General features: G+C 38.3%; 1 pseudogene; it reads left to right on the plus strand.

Annotated features, from left to right (window-relative positions):
- The first annotated feature begins 15,863 nt into the window (after nt 1-15,863).
- Nucleotides 15,864-15,980, plus strand: LOC115032904 (5S ribosomal RNA; annotated as a pseudogene).
- Nucleotides 15,981-17,267: the final 1,287 nt, after the last annotated feature.

The following is a 17,267-nucleotide window of genomic DNA, read 5'->3' on the forward strand; positions in this document are numbered from 1 at the left end:
TGCGCCCCAGCTGCCCTGGTGCTTTTCTGACCGGAAGAGGGTTGTGGCCCTATATAGGCCGGATTTCTCTCTCCCCAACCAGAGCAGTCTCAGGTCCCGCGTGATTGGACTGGAGCAGAAGCTGTGTTCCACTCACCAGCAGTCCCAAAATCCTGCGGCGGGGGTCGTGGGTAGCTGGCGGGTGTCAGGCAACCCTGCGCTCCCGCTACCCCGGTGCTGATCCGGCCGGATGAGGCCTGTGGCCCTACTCAGGCCGGTTTCTGCTTCCCTAACTAATGCAGTCTCAGGTCCCGCGCAATTGGATTGGAGCAGAAGCTGTGTTCCACTCACCAGCAGTCCCAAAATCCTGCGGCGGGGGTCGTGGGTAGCTGGCGGGTGTCAGGCAACCCTGCGCTCCCGCTACCCTGGTGCTGATCCGGCCGGATCTTGGTTTACTTTTCACAAGCCTTTGTTATCAATTCTTTAGTGTTGCGAGACGGCATTCCAACAGCAAAATCATTTAATGTAAGAAAGTACTAGAGCACCACCAAAAAAGAAACCATAAGAATTTCCAACCAATATAACAGTGCCGTAAATCAACCCACTTTATTCCTATTGATCTTTCAACATTAAGCACAGATGATACGGCTAAGTAATACACTAATACAATACATACTATACATAGTTACACATATATAAATACATATAATTACACCTGCATATAAAACATAGTAGAACTATGCGAATTATTACCTTTGGGTGAAGAAATCCATTTGACTTTACCTGATTGTTCACACGATTATATTACAATTGTCAAGAGTACAAATCCTTTTGTTTTCTAAATTTGCAAAACGATTTGAGAATCGTTTTGGGGGAGGCAAGTGTAATCAAAACTCATCATATGAACCCCCCCCCCAAAAAAGTAAACACATAGAAAGACCAAAGGTAACTGGATGACTTATATGTAAAAGTCTTTTGTAGAATTCAAGATGACTCCCAGGCACCTAAGTTGGACAGTGAGGATGTGTCTGACTAGAGAACAACAGAGAAAGAAGTTTGCAGGGTTAAGTTTAATTTCAGATACATTAAGGTTGGAATATATTGTGCTGGAGAGATGGCTCTGGAGAGCACCGACTGCTCTTCCAGAAGTCCTGAATTCAATTCCCAGCAACCACATGGTGGCTCACAACAATCTGTAATGAAATCCGAGGTCCTCTTCTGGTGTGTCTGAAGACAGCTACAATGTACTCATAAATAAAATAAATAAATCTTTTTTAAAAAAATATTGAAATATATCAAGTAGACATGAAAGATGCCAGCTAGGTGACTGATATCTGTAAGTATAAAAGAAATGTTTTGATCCTATGATTTCATAAAAATATACATACAAGTAACATATTAAGTCAGCAGGTCATATTTAAGAATATACATATACATGTGTGTGTGTGTGTGTGTCTATGCATGCATTTAATAACTATTAGTGAGTAAAAAAAGGCCATGAATTTGAAGGACACTGAAGAAGGGTATATTGAAGTATTTAGAGGGAGAAATGGTATAATTAAATTGCAGTCATACAAAAAAATAATACATAGGACAGTTAAAGAAAATGAGTGAAAAATAAGAGAAAACTATACTAAAAGTCTTGGAGACATGAGCATTTAAATGGTAAAGAGACCCAACAAAGAAGTGTTGGCCATGTGTACAAAGCCACCAGCATAGCAACCATTACCTGTCTCATTACCACCGAAAGGGTGTTCCATGAAAATCTGCTTCTCAGACTTACAATAACCCCAAAACCTTTATAGAGTCAGCTTGTTATCTAAAGTCTTCAATGAGACCCTCCCAATATGATTTAAAGCTATGCTTCCCATCATAATCCTCCAGCATAACCCTCAGGTTAAGCCAATCAAAATGACCTATTTTCTTCCGATTTTGCATGCCACATTCAGCTCCTCTGTCTTCATTCTCACTGTTTACTCTTCCATGAATTCCCACATCCCCATGCAAAGCATCTTCACCAGACATCATTCATCATCATTATTCGTGGTTGATAAGAAGCAGAAAATAGTCCCAACTGGAGTCACTAACATCAAGAAGAATAAAAGGGGAGGGGGATTATGATTATTTTATTCAAGGTCTATGAGTAATCTAGAACTCAACTTGACAGAGAGTTTCTATGAATAAATCTCATTTAATCTCAAAGCAACCACATAAGATCCCTTTAAAAAATCACGATTGTGGGGCCCATTCATTTACTTAGTAAATATTTACCAAATGTGGATTATTTGCAGCCACTTTGCTAGATGCTAAACAATGGTGAAACAAACAAAACCCGTGGTTTGCCCCTACGAAGAACCAACAATAATAGGAGAGGCAAATACCCGAAATATAACTGTGCAAACAAATATATAATGAGTTTGAGAAAGGGCCAGAATATAAAAGGATGGTCAATTAACTCAGAGTGCGGGCCTGTCTTTAAGGCTGTGTCTGCAAAGACAAGTAGCCAGATTAAATAAGGGGAAAATATAGGAAATGAGAGGAATTCATGAATGACCAATGTTTCCCAAAGTAAATAAGCAAATGGGTAAAATAGGAGATCCATGTGGCTGAACTTCAGGAAATCAGGGGCTTTCCATCTATGTATCCTTGTTGACCATGTTCAAAGCTTTGGGTTTACGTATAAAGAAAAGATAGTTAAGAAAACTAGTATTGGAAAGCTAGTATTTGATACTACTTAGAAAAGTTAAATATATAATTTCACTCAAGTCATAAATGGAAGACTAAAAGATCACACAGCATGTCTCACAGAGGTAAATAGGGAGATAAAGTGTAGCACAGAGACTGAAGGAAAGGCCGTCCAGAGACTGTCCCACCTGGGGATTCATCCCAGATACAGTCACCAAACCCAGACACTATTGTGGATGCCAAGGAGTGCATGCTGAAAGGAGCCTGATATGGCTGCCTCCTGAGAGGCCCTGCCAGAGCCTTGCAAATGCAGAAGCAGGCAGATGCTCGCAGATTGTACTGAACGCAGGGTCCCCTATGGAGGAGTTAGAGAAAGGACTGAAGGAGTTGAAGAGGTTTTCAACCCCATAGGAAGAATAACAATATCAACCAACCAGACCTCCTAGAGCTTTCAGGGACTAAGCCATCAACCAAGGAGTACACATAGCTCCAGCTGGTATGTAGCAGAGGATGGCCTTGTCAGGCATCAATGGGAGGAGAGGTCCTTGGTCCTATGAAGGCTCTATAGATGCCCCAGTGTAGGGGAATTGAAAGCAGAGGGTAGGGGGGACTGGGGGTGGGTGGAGGAACACCTGCATAGAAGCAGGGGGAGGGAGGATGGGAGAGGGGGGGTTCCAGGAGGGAGGAAATCAGGAAAGGGGATAACATTTGAGATGTAAATAAAGAAAATATCCAATTAAAAAATCTATCAAAAAAATTACAAGACCCAGTTTCTCAAGGAAAACATTCGAGTCTCAAATAAAAAAAGATTAAGAATGAACTTAAATAACAAATGACACTGGAAAGACTTGTCAGCTATTGCTATGCATGAATCTCATTTGAATTCTGATTTAAATGATTAGAAATTATTTGACAAATACCAACTTTGAATGGTGACTGAACACTTGAAAATATTTTTTAAAACAATTGTTTAATTTTCTCCTATAATCATAGTACTTTGTCTTTATTTCTTTAAAAAACTTTCCATACTTTACAAAACTATACTAAAATTATGAAGTGGAATTTTCCTCAAAATAATTCAAAGCCTAAGGTAAAATGTCTCATAAGTTATACAGGTTGCTTAGTCATCACTTCTAGAATTCATAAGGTAATAACTGTTTATTTGTAATGTAATCAAATTTTTAAACCAATTAATGTATATATGCATATTTCAGTAAAATATCAGGAGATTACCTTCAAGATTTTATTCACAGTGTGAAATATTCTTGATATATAAAAATTTTAAAGTATAAGAATACTTGAATGGAAAATATGTATGTGCTTCTTTAGGTCATATTTATATTTGTAAATTTAATGTGTGCCTCATTAGAATAACAGTGTGCATCAGTCTTTAAATAAACACATTGTGTGCATATAAATAAATAAATAAATAAATAAATAAACTAGAATTAGATACTACTTAGAAAAGTTAAATATATAATTTCACTCAAGTTGTAAATGGAAGACTAAAAGATCACATTGCATGTCTAATGCCTGACATTTTCTGAAAGATTATAGTCTCCACCTATACCTAGAGACAGAGTTTAAAAGACATGGACATTCATGGCATAGCTTGGGGTGGGTTCAACTCAGATTCAAATAATGCTCTCTGTTCAAATTCAAAGTCTTAGCTGATCATCTCTGAAAGAACATAACCTTTGGCCCATATGGAACCCTGGAAGATTTCAAGTGCGGAGTGCCTTTTATATCAGCCATCGGTAACGGTAAGCCCATTTTCATTTGGATTTTCTATTGTCTCCTATGATAAATGGAGTTGAGCAAAATGTTTGGAATGGTGTTGCCATTAACATCAGGACTCTATTTTGCATTTACTAGAAATGAATCTTAGATAACCAGGAATTTTATGAGGTCGTAAGGCAAGATTACCTGGATTCTAGATCTGACTCTACTCTCAATGACTACACAATTCTGGGCTAGATACTTTAGGACTATCTTTTCATCTATAAAGTGAGGATAGTGTGACTCAGGACTATGTAAAGATTTGGCGAGGTAATGTGTATATACATGTATAAAACAATGGCAATAGTAAGCAGGACAGAGTTAATGCTACAAAATGATTTTTGTTAATGTTATCAGTTCTATGAAATGATTCATAACTTATAGTCTCTCTCTCTCTCCTCTCTCTCTCTCTCTCTCTCTCTCTCTCTCTCTGCGCGCGTGTGTGTGTGTGTGTGTGTGTGTGTGTGTGTGTGTGTGTGTGTGCTGAGATTCAAGCCTGTAATCATCACTTGAGAGGCTGAGACAATAACCAGCTTGAAAACAGCCTGGGATACACAAGAATACATTGAAACAAGAAGCAGGTACCCAAAGGAAAAGAAAATAAGGACATCATGAAAAGGAACAGGAGAGAAAGAGGGGCTGGAGAGGAGATGGCTCAGTGGTTAAGAGCACTGACTGCTCTTCCAAAGGTCCTGAGTTCAAGTCCCAGCAACTACATGGTGGCTCAATGATGCCCTCTTCTGGTGTCTGAAGACAGCTAACTGTATTTACATATAATAATAACTAAATCTTTTTTTTTTTAATCACCTGTAATTGCTGTTACCAATAGACTGGATTTTTAGGTGTAGAGGCCAAACCAGAGATGTGGTTTTTCTGTATACCTGCTGAAATACACAAATTTTATGTTCACCAAAGGCTTCAAGACCACTTCTATGCTCTCTCCCTATGTGAGTGATAGGAAAGGCCTGGCAAATGGGTTGTTTCCCTCTAGAACCTCATAATTTTGTATACGATACATGTTCAAAGCACTAACTATAAAAGCACCAACTATAAAAGCACAGTGGTTACCAGGGTCTTAAAGCCAACTGACATCCTTCTAGGAATATTGCTGGTATTAAGTCCTCAGCCACCAATAAGGAGCAGACACAAGCCCTTGAGACAAAGTCAGATTCGATACTTTGTTACAGTGGCAAGCTCTTAGGCAGTAACTTCAGAAGTTACCTACAGAAGTTACCTAAGAGTCCTGACAACTGGTTCCCACTCCTGAATATTGAAACAGAGAATCCTGTAAGAGGAGGGGCTTCCCCATTCCTTTACTCCACTGAAAACACATAATGATTATATACATGAAAGCATAGTCACTGGTGCATATTTTGCATATTTAAAATATTTTGTTTTATAAAACTATTTGATGAGAATAAAATATTATTAGATGAAGCATTCCTATCAATTAGAAGATATTTCATAATTCCAGAAATAGTAAGACAGAGGGCCAAGTCTGGCACACAGACAAAAAAAAGAGTGTCACGCACTGTTCTGATCAGCCTAACAACAAGCACAAAGGTACCACGAATCTTCTTGAAACCCCTTTAAAACCTGAATGGAGCTTTCTAGAAGCAGAGTCTTTGGCTCATTTCTCCCTGCTGTCTTTATGTGAAGCCACTCCCTTCAGATCTTCCTTCAAGGTTTATTTGGAAATCTGATACAAGTTAGAGACAAAACAACCAAGCTGAAAAAGAACCGTGAGCACATTCATACTACACTCCCTGCTCCTTTGGAAAACACGAGCTGAAAATACCCAAGGATTCAACCCATTGCTTGATTCATTTGTTAACTTTAAATTGGGAAGCATTTTGAAATTCATCAATCAAACTCTTAATTTTTTACTACCCATTTAGACCACAGAGTGACATGTGTTTTTGGTGTTAGCTTTGGAACACAATTAAGGGAAAAAAAAATTGAAAACCTTCTGGAACAGTTTTCCCCATTTATTCATAGTTAACCTTGTGAAATTCATGCTCATTATACTTTACACAGATATATCTGCATGACCTAAATAAAACTGGAATTCTACTGTAGACAATGAACTAAATTTCATCAAGTAGTCCTAAGTAATTGCATAAAGCTTTACTCTTTTACAACACAGACTCTCATCAATGATAATAATACAACTATGCAATTATGATTCATTATTGCCATTAAATTGTTTGCAACTGTGAGAAAGCACTTGGCACTTTAGCATTTTTGGGGGATCGTATGGCTGTTACTTTAGAGCAATCACATATATGGTAAATTATTAGATTAGAGGATATAAACATTTTAAGACATTAATATATGTGCATAACTTGTGGCCAAGATCATGCTAGTTTGCTTCCTGCTTAATGAAGGCTTATATTGGTTAAATAAGAAAATGTAAAACCTTAGAGTTTCAGTAACTCAAAATAACAATTTCTGCTCTTAACTGGAATCAAATTAAAAAGAGGAGGATAATACAAATAAAGAGAAGATACAGTTTATCTTTTCTTAAATTAGTGGATAGTTTATATGATTCAAAAGCATTTGATTTTCCAATGGTCCTCCCTGCAAGAACATCTCCTGTCTTATATTCATGGTCTTTAAAAAAAAATGATTATGGAAGACCACAGTAAGTGCAAATGACTCCAAACACTGTAAACCCAATCCTCTTGTTTGATCTTTGTGTTTGCTTGCTTGCTTGCTTGCTTGTTTGTTTTAATCAGAAAATATTAAGGCTCACAAATCCTGACATAAATATCTAAAGAAACCCTTATCACTTCACAGCTTTAAAAGTTCACATTTTAGTTTTAAAATAAGAAAAAAAGAGGGAAAAAAGCTGCCTATAAAAAATCGACTGAGTTGTTTAAGATTTGTCATTTCCCTCCATATTCATGGTTACCATGGCCCCCTTGTCAATGGATCCATCTATTAGAGCAGTCATTGCATATCTCTTTGCCCTCATTGTTTTCATATCTTTTCCAGATCTTCTCTGAAGATCCATCTTTCCCGATTCCCTGCTCTTAGGACTACTTTGTGATTTGCATTTCACCAGGCAGTAGAGGTGGGATGGCAAAAAGCTTAGAATGAAAGTTGTCAGGAGGAAAAAGTAGAGGTTTTTCTAATACCCCGATGAATAACTACCATAATTGACTCAAATACATGAGCCCAAGCCATGAGCACTGAACATGTGTGGGCACTGAAATGTGTCATGAGCAGAAGGGATTAATCTAATGAGTCATAGCACCATGCGGTTTGAATCGAGCTCAAAGGATTTTTACCTTTTTGCCCCAGAAAATTCACCTGTTTCCTATGTATAAATTAAGCATTGGTATTTTAATGTGGGGTGTGAGTATATGTACAGAACCATCTCATCTATTCAGTATTTAATGTCCGCTGTAAAGGTCCCCTTTGGAATGAGCATCTGGACACTAAATGGCATTTATTAACAATGTCATGTGCCGTTAGCTCTTGTGAAGAGTGTACTCTAGAAGCAAGGACCCCCGTTTCCCAAGGTTTATCTCATGTGCTTCAAGACTGCTTGTGCTGCAGAACTAGGGAGAAAAGAGAAGAATGCTAAAAACAATGTACCCTTGAGAACAGCTACAAGATAACCCATTTCAACTAAGGTCACTATTATTTATTCCAGCATACAAAGTGCTTGTGGTAGGAATGACAAGCATCATATGTGGAGAGGCTATTCTGTCCAGAACTATAACTGGGGACTCTGGCTGTACTATGTTAACCAAGCTTCCCCAGTTGTTTCTGCTGAATGATGTAAATACCCAATTGGATGATCTCCTATTTATCTGCTGATTACTATTTATTCTTTTGCTTTTGTTTCTTATGTGCTAATAAATGCACTTATTTGAACCCAAAGGCTATCATGGATAATGCTATGAACAGATGTTATGCCATTTATGAAACTACAGACTAACCAAAAGTTCAAAGTGGCCTTGTATGAGATAAAAAGTATTTCAAGAGAAGACAAGGAATTCTTTCTTCTTTATATTTTTATAGAAGTCACAGATATTTGTCGAAGAAACTACTAAGCTAGCAATGCTGAAGTTAGCTATAGCATCACAAAAAAAAGAAAATATAGAGTAAGATTTTAATCTATGAAATTGTTGAGAAATGAGGGAAGGTAAAACGTGTATTATTTTATTGATAAAGCCCAGTTTAGAGTCAATGTTCTGAGTCTGTGTTACCATGAGACACAAATGAACTGTGTAAAATCTGTGGGGCCCAATATGTAAATGTTGCTTCCAAATATTAATCATATCGATTTAGTGCCAGAAGTTATTCAAAGGTGACAATTCATGTAAACAATTAAAGGTAAATAGGAATCATTAAAATGCTCATTGACTTCAAACACTGCCATCGCCATTTTTGCTAAGATAACACTGATTTGATTCTTTTGTATGAGTAGAAAAAGTTAGAGAAGATGAGAATTTCCCTAGACTCATTATTATTCGAAATTCATAATGCCAGTCCATTTCTGTTAGCCAGTGATAATTCTGGAATGAACATCCGAAGGAATTCTAGACAGTGATACAAAGCAATTGCAGTCTCAGAGGAGGATTCCCAAGAAGAATGCTTTGTAGGCTGATTAAAAAAAAATACAAAAGAAGGAATTCCCACCCTGTGCTTGTATGCTACGCAGTGAGGCTGAAGAAACAAACTCGGGAACACAAGGAAAGAGCCTTGGGAACACAAGCTACCAAGCCAAGTGTGACATGATACAAAGACAATCCCTAAGCTTGGAAGACATCCCATAATACTGAGTGACTCTTGAAATATCCCATCTTTTGATTTTTTTTCTTTAGTAAGACAATCCGTTCTTTCATTTTATTATTTAAACTGCCTTTAAATGAGTATGCCATTACTTGCATCTGAGCTCATCGTAAATGTAATACCTGATTGGACATAAGCTTCTAGGAAGAGACTGATACTCTATGTCTGCTTAGGTTCTAGCTTAGTCCCCGTCACAGTTAGCTTCAATTGCCCTTGTTGATATACTTAGGAATAGGGAGCCTCAATTGGGAAATTGTCTCCATCTGATTGACTAGTGGGCAGATCTGTGGAGCATTTTCCTGCTGTGATATAGGAGATGTGATGCAGGACAGCCCAGCCCACTGTGGGAACTCAGGTTTATGAGAAAAAGGATTGGCCAAGGGTGGTGGTACTCATCCTTAATCTTAGCACTCTGGCAGCAGAGGCAAGCAGATCTCTTGAAGCATAGCAAGTTCTATGCCAACCCTGTATATATAGCACGCTCCATGCCAGCCAAAACTATAGAATGAGACTGTGTCTTAAACAAACAAATAGACAAAACCAACTAAACAAACAGGAAGAAAGGAAAGGGAGGGGAGGGCAGGGGAGGGGAGGGAAAGGGAAAGGGAAAGGGAAAGGGGAAAAGGGAAAAGAGGGAAAAGGGAAAAGGGGAAAGGGGAAAGGGGAAAGGGGAAAGGGGAAAAAGGGGAAAAGGGGAAAGGAAAAGGGAAAAGGAAAAGGAAAAAAGAAAAGGAAAAGGAAAAAGGAAAAGGAAAAGGAAAAGGAAAAGGAAAAGGAAAAGGAAAAGGAAAAGGAAAAGGAAAGGAAAGGAAAGGAAAGGAAAGGAAAGGAAAGGAAAGGAAAGGAAAAAGGAAAGGAAAGGAAAGGAAAGGAAAGGAAAAAGGAAAGGAAAGGAAAGGAAGGCAGCTGAATGTGAGCCTGTGCACAGCCAGTGAGCATCCTTCCTTCATTGACTAAAGGTCAGTTCTTGGACTCCTGCCTTAGGTTCTTTTGATGATAAACTATAACCCATAAGTAAAACAAACAAACAAACAAACAAAAATACCACTTTTTTTCTCCAAGTCAGTTTTGGTCATTGTTCATCACAGCAACAAAAAGCAAACTAGAAAAGGTCCCTTCCTATTGCTGTTTTCTGTGTTCATTTAATCTAGTATATTTCTTTCTTTCTCCTCTGAGTGGCTGGGTCAACGTCTCTTTCTCTGTAATGGTTCCTACTCTAGCAATGAATTGCTCCATTATCTGTGTTTCTACATAATCAACTATTATCATTGTCATTGCTATTACAATCTGACTTCAGAACATTGTATAAGTTCTCAGTGTCACACATTGTGTTTAGTGCTCCACGTAATTTACATGCATCTCAGCTGGTGGTAATTTGCTTAGTTATAAACATTTGCTTTCTTCTCAGTTGTATCATGAATCTGTCTGTTGATTTTGATGTTTTGCAATGTACCTAGATTTGCCTAAAGAATCTGAGTAACAGATACACATGACATCAAACAGAAGCTTTGAATGGCCTTAGAGAATTAACTTGTTTCCTCTTCACCATGACAACAGCATGTCTCAGAAAACCTCCTTTAAAACAAATTCTAGAATGAGAGGACACACGGAACCTAGTGGAATCTAAGAAAGTCTAATTAAACTTCAGATAATCTACAGTCATCATATAACAAGAACAAGAAACATGAATTAGCTTCACTAAATCCATGGGGTGATCAGCACAAACTCAATTAAATTACTGTTGAACCTGAATCTCATAACAGTGAGAAATCAGAATGATAATGACAAAATTTACTATGATTATTAAACATTGGAAGAAATCATCTTCAATTATAGGATTGATATTGCCCTTCTCGCATAATAGATATCTATGTCTCTTTCACCACACCTCACTCCATAAGTGATAAGGAGTTTATATTTTTCCTTCTCTAATACCTAACACATTGTCTTCTGGGAAAAGTATTCTTTCAGAAAGAGGATTTATAATTTACTAAACTATTTTCACTACTCATATTTAAGAAACTGTGGTATAAACTGTTTAGATGAATCACTCTTTGCTTCTGTAAATGCCCTTCTACTGTAAGTATAAAGAAAATGTCCTGTTAATTACCTATAGGGTAGACTTATGTCTTGACTTCACCTGAGTCTATACCATTAAAAAAACAAACAAACAAACAAAAAACACTCCAGATTAAAAAGTACATATTTACTATTAAGTTAGAAAATCATTTCCCAAAATAATACATTGTTTTCCAAACATTTAGAATAGTTTTAATTCTATAAAATCTAATATGTAAAGATGACACAAAGCTTAAATCAAAGAAAGCTTAATGGCTTCTTGAATAAAGATAGAGAAGAAAGAATCGTTGTATATAGATATGATATATTGGAATTTTCTAGGTAACAGAAAGGGAATATAGAGAGGAGGAAGAAAGGAAAGAGGTAGAGACAGAAACAGAGACAGAGAAGAGAATTGAACACTGTGAAGTCCCAAAACTTGTTTTCTGTTGAGCCCCATTTTGGCCCAGGTTTGGGCCTTGAGAACAAACCTGAGTCTGGCTCGAGTTTCAGAGAGCCTAAGCCTGGCTTAAGTTTTGAGAGCTGTCTCAACTTCCATCGGGATGACTCAGCAAGACCTGTTTGGCCCTGCCTCTGCCCCACCGTTACTGAAGTAGAGCTTTGCCATTGGCCTTGTCTGTCATTCCATACCTTCTGTCACTCTTACCCGCCTCCTACGTCATCTTAACCCACCAAAAATCCCCCTTCCTATGTTCCAAACTTAAATAAGCGAGAGGCTGACTCCATAAAGTTGAGTTGCTGCTTTGACAGACTCCCAACCCGGCTGTGTTTCTTTTTGGGCCATAGACACTCGCCTTCCCACTCAGCCCCAAAGAGACCCTGGAGGGATCAGGATCTTTCTCCTCGCGCCTGGACCTGCCAGCAAGGAGCCAGCAGCTTTTAATAAATATTGCTCCCTCAAGTCCAAGTCCAAAGGCCTAAGAGCCAGAAGAACCAATGGTATAAGTTCTAATTCAATGCAACAGGGCTCTAAAAACACGTCTAAAATCACATGCTATAAAACACCAGTTTCAGCTCAATTGGTCAGGCAGGAAGCATTTCTGTTCACTTAGCCTTTTGGTTCTATGTAAGGCTTCTATTAATTAGGTGAGGCTCACCGACATTACAAATATGCTTTAAGATTGATTCTATCTTAGCTGCGACCCAAAACCTTCTCATAAAATATCCAAAACAATGTTTGACAAACATCTAGGCCCAGTCAAGTGAATATGTAAAACTTAACGTCATTTAAGAGTTCTTCATTCCTGGGTACTGGTTAGTTCATATTGTTGTTCCACCTATAGGGTTGCAGTTCCCTTTAGCTCCTTGGGTAATTTCTCTAGCTCCCCCATTGGGGGCCGTGTGATCCATCCAATAGCTGACAGTGATCATCCACTTCTGTGTTTGCTAGGCCCCAGCATAGTCTCACAAGAAACAGCTATATCTGGGTCCTTTCAGCAAAATCTTGCTAGTGTATGCAATGGTGTCAGCGTTTGGAAGCTAATTATGGGATGGATCCCTGCATATGGCAATCCATGGTCCATCCTTTCGTCACAGCTCCAAATTTTGTCTCTGTAACTCCTTCCATGGGTGTTTTGTTCCCATTTCTAAGAAGGGGCAAAGTGTCCACACTTTGGTCTTCATTCTTCTTGAATTTCATGCGTTTAGCAAATTGTATCTTATATCTTGGGTATCCTAAGTTTCTGGGCTAATATCCACTTATCAGTGAGTACATATTGTGCAAGTTCCTTTGTGATTGGGTTACCTCACTCAGGATGATGCCCTCCAGGTCCATCCATTTGCCTAGGAATTTCCTAAATTCATTCTTTTTAATAGCTGAGTAGTACTCCATTGTGTAAATGTACCACATTTTCTGTATCCATTCCTCTGTTGAGGGGCATCTGGGTTCTTTCCAGCTTCTGGCTATTATAAATAAGGCTGCTATGAACATAGTGGAGCATGTGTCCTTCTTACCGGTTGGAACATCTTCTGGATATATGCCCAGGAGAGGTATTGCGGGATCCTCCGGTAGTACTATGTCCAATTTTCTGAGGAACCGCCAGACTGATTTCCAGAGTGGTTGTACAAGCTTGCAATCCCACCAACAATGGAGGAGTGTTCCTCTTTCTCCACATCCTTGCCAGCATCTGCTGTCACCTGAATTTTTGATCTTAGCCATTCTGACTGGAGTGAAGTGGAATCTCAGCGCTGCATATGTATCAAAAGATGGCCTAGTCGGCCATCACTGGAAAGAGAGGCCCATTGGATTTGCATACTTTATATGCCCCAGTACAGGGGAACCCCAGGGCCAAAAAGGGGGAGTGGGTGGGTAGGGGATTGGGGGGGTGGGTATGGGGGACTTTTGGGATAGCATTGAAAATGTAAACGAGGAAAATACCTAATAAAAAAATAAATTACAAAAAAAAAAAAAAAAGAGTTCTTCATTCCTTAGCCGGGCGGTGGTGGCACACACCTTTAATCCCAGCACTCAGGAGGCAGAGGCAGGCAGATTTCTGAGTTCGAGGCCAGCCTGGTCTACAAAGTGAGTGCCAGGGCTATACAGAGAAACCCTGTCTCCGAAAACTAAAACACTTGCTCTGAAAAAGATCTTCATTCCATAACCAAAAAGCAATCTCCAATTGACATCTGCTTACAAAGGGAAAAGTATTTTTTTTCTCCACTGGGGTCAAAAGATTCTGTTTTATTAACCACACTTAAGGGTAGGGCCATGCTCAGCAGTAGATGGTCAACATAAAACTGAACTCAATGGTATTTGTGTAGACTTTTTGTCTCATATTGCTTTGTTTGGGCATTTTATTTATTTATTTATTTATTTATTTATTTATTCTTATGTGGTTTGCTTATATATTAGAGTTTATGATTTTATGAGGGTTTTTTTGGGGGGGTTGATTGTGTGTGCCACTGTCTCTGTATGTGTGATTTTTGTGCTTTCTCTTTGTTATATATTTTTTTAAAGTCAGGTTTATTTATTTTTGTTTGCCTCTTTATTTTTTTTCCTAAAGAGAGAGAGAAAAAAGAGGAAGAAAAAGTCAAGTTGGCAGGGTGGGGAAGTAGGGAGGGTCTAGAAGGAGTTGGTCAGAATATATTGTACAAAAAGAATTTTTTTCAATTAAAAGAAAATATTTCATTTATCAAACACATGCTTGATGTGCTCAACACCTACTGCATGCTTGAGATAAATCATTTCAACCTCCCTGTAGCAATTCAATTTCCATCTTTCATAAAAGGATTTTAAAACTAATCCTAGAAGTTATTTTTCCAACTGAATCATTTGTACAGATGAGAAAAATAAGGTTTAGAAACATTAAGTGATTTGCCTCTAGCCAGGCACTTGTACAGGTAAAAGCAGATTTGCAGCCAAGGTCAAGAGCATATGCTCTTTCCACTGCACTGCACTGTCCTCCTATCTGTGTCCCAGCCCCTGAAGTAGAAAAAGAATTAACAGATATACATGCATACATAAGCCTTATGGAGTGTTTATCTTGTCACAGATGCATACACACAAGCATTTATGGACAACAGGGAGAGATAAAAAGCTTTATTATAGCTTCCAAGCCATAGTAAAACACATTTGAGGCATAAGAAACAAGATTCCCATACATAAAACATGCAATGCACCCTTTCTGGTATTTCTTCCATTAGAGAGAAATATAATAAAGCACTCAATTTCTACTCCTGAATGAAGACTTGCAGGAGTTTAATTTTTCTTGCTAACATCCAAGTAACCCAATGATGTTTGTCTAAAAATGAGGGCACAAGGTATTAAATTCATCAGCATATAAATGACTTTTCTAGGATGCAGAGGTGGGCCACAGCAAAAGAAGTCCATGACTTCAAACAGTATTACTTACCAAAGGCGGGGGGTAGGGGGGCGGGGGGTAGAATATCACTGCAGACTGTTGCACTAAAATGTTCTTGATATTATCATTTTCTGCTGCACGATTTTCCCCTAGAGAAACTATATAGAAAATAAGGTATATGACCCAATATTCTCAGAATCTTCACATGTTTTTCTCATTGTTTCTCTAAACAATGCTGTTAGAAAAGAAAATATTGGTAATTGACCTCCATAAACTTCAGACGTAGCAGCTCAGGGTGAATTTAAAATGGCCACATTTTGTGTTCCATAGCAAATATGATTCCATCAAGGAAAGACATCCCACTAAGGAGTAATGCCATCAAATGTTTGTATACGTCTATTTTTTAAATTATTTTTTATACTCCATATTCCCTTCCCTGCCCCACCATCCACTCTTGGACTGATCCACATGCCACACCTCCTCCCCTCCCACCCCTGTCTCCACATGGATGCCCCCACTGCCACCCCACCTGACCTCTAAACTCCCTGGGGCCTCCAGTCTCTTGAAGGTTAGGTGCATCACCTCTGAATGAACACAGACCCGGAAGTCCTCTACTGTATGTCTGTTGGGGGCCTCATATCAGCTGGTGTATGCTGCCTGTTTGGTGGACCAGTGTTTGAGAGATCTCAGGGGTCCAGATCAATTAGGATTGCTGGCCCTCCTATAGAATCACCAGATTACAGCCATACCACCCTGAATGCCCAATCTCATCTGATCTCGGGAGCTAAGCTGGGTTGGGCCTGGTTAGTACTTGAATGGGAGGCCGCCTGGGAATACTAGGTGCAGTATACCTCTATTTTATATGCTTTCATTTCAGTACAAAGACAGTTCCATAAAAATACTTTTGTCTTGTCTTAAGACAACTATTAAATATATTTACCAGTCAGAAATCTTTCATTTAATTTGACCAATAGTCAATTGTTCATTAAGTCATCCATTCTTTTAACAAACATCTATTATTAGTCCTGCAAGGGTCAGATGCTGATCCTTGAGGCAGCTGTATTAGATGCTGATTTCTTAAATTTAATGATGAATGGAACAAGGGCTGATGGAGAGATACACAAATAAATGGTCATTTCTATTTTATTTCTATCTATCAAATTAATTATCTCAAGGGCATCCTTATATGCTCCTGAAGTATAACTAGATAAGAAAACTCATTCTGGTTGTCATATTAGAATCAGAGATAATCACCCATCCCAAAGCAATGAGATACTGTGGCTGAATTCCACTGTGTACAGGGAAGAGTATCTTCGGCACTTACAGTGCTTTCTTTTTCAGAGACAACTATGGACAGATTCAACACAATGAACCTGGATGTCACTGGATTCCATAACACAGTGATTACAAAAATGGTTACACAAATACGTCATTAATTATGCCGTGCTATCTGGCAGTTTCTGCAATGTATAAGGATGTATAATGCTGATAACTAATTAGTAGAACTGATCACGTGAGTTATGAAACCCTAAAAGTAAATTGACATGCAGATTTGTCTTCAGTGCTTTTAATTTTAATCCTGGGATTCAGTGAAGACCAGAGTGTTGTTATAACAATTTATTAGTTAGCTGGCTTGGTCGTACACAAGTCTTGTGTTGTCAACCACAGATACTACAAGTTCATGTTTAGTGTACATTACATATCCAGAGGAATGCATTTTGCCATGCCCCTTCTAATCGTTCAGATTTTATATACCTTCAAGCCTTTCTTCAATGTTCCCCGAGGCTTTGGTTGAGTAGGCAGTGGTACAAATAAATTTTCCATCTACTGTCGTTCACAGTCAATTATCAGACCAATACCTTGTATACATCTATACAATGAAAATATATACATTTTTAAAAGTTATTAGTCAATTCATGATTGGCTCATTTTGAATTTTTTATGTATCTGAATAGGCTAGCACGGGAAGCATATTGCTAAGATACAGAGAATTGTGCAAGAGAATTTATACATAATTCTTTAGAAAAATAAGTTTTCTTGATTAACTAGTTTTACCATTCTTCAGTCAAGGTATTGTTAATTGTTCTTCTCAATTTCTTAAAAGGTCTTTGAAAAAAAGTACAATGTAGTGCTATGTAG

Source organism: Mus caroli, unplaced genomic scaffold (assembly GCF_978045245.1).
Source record: "Mus caroli unplaced genomic scaffold, Mus_caroli_1 scaffold_14, whole genome shotgun sequence".
Lineage (NCBI taxonomy): Eukaryota > Metazoa > Chordata > Mammalia > Rodentia > Muridae > Mus > Mus caroli.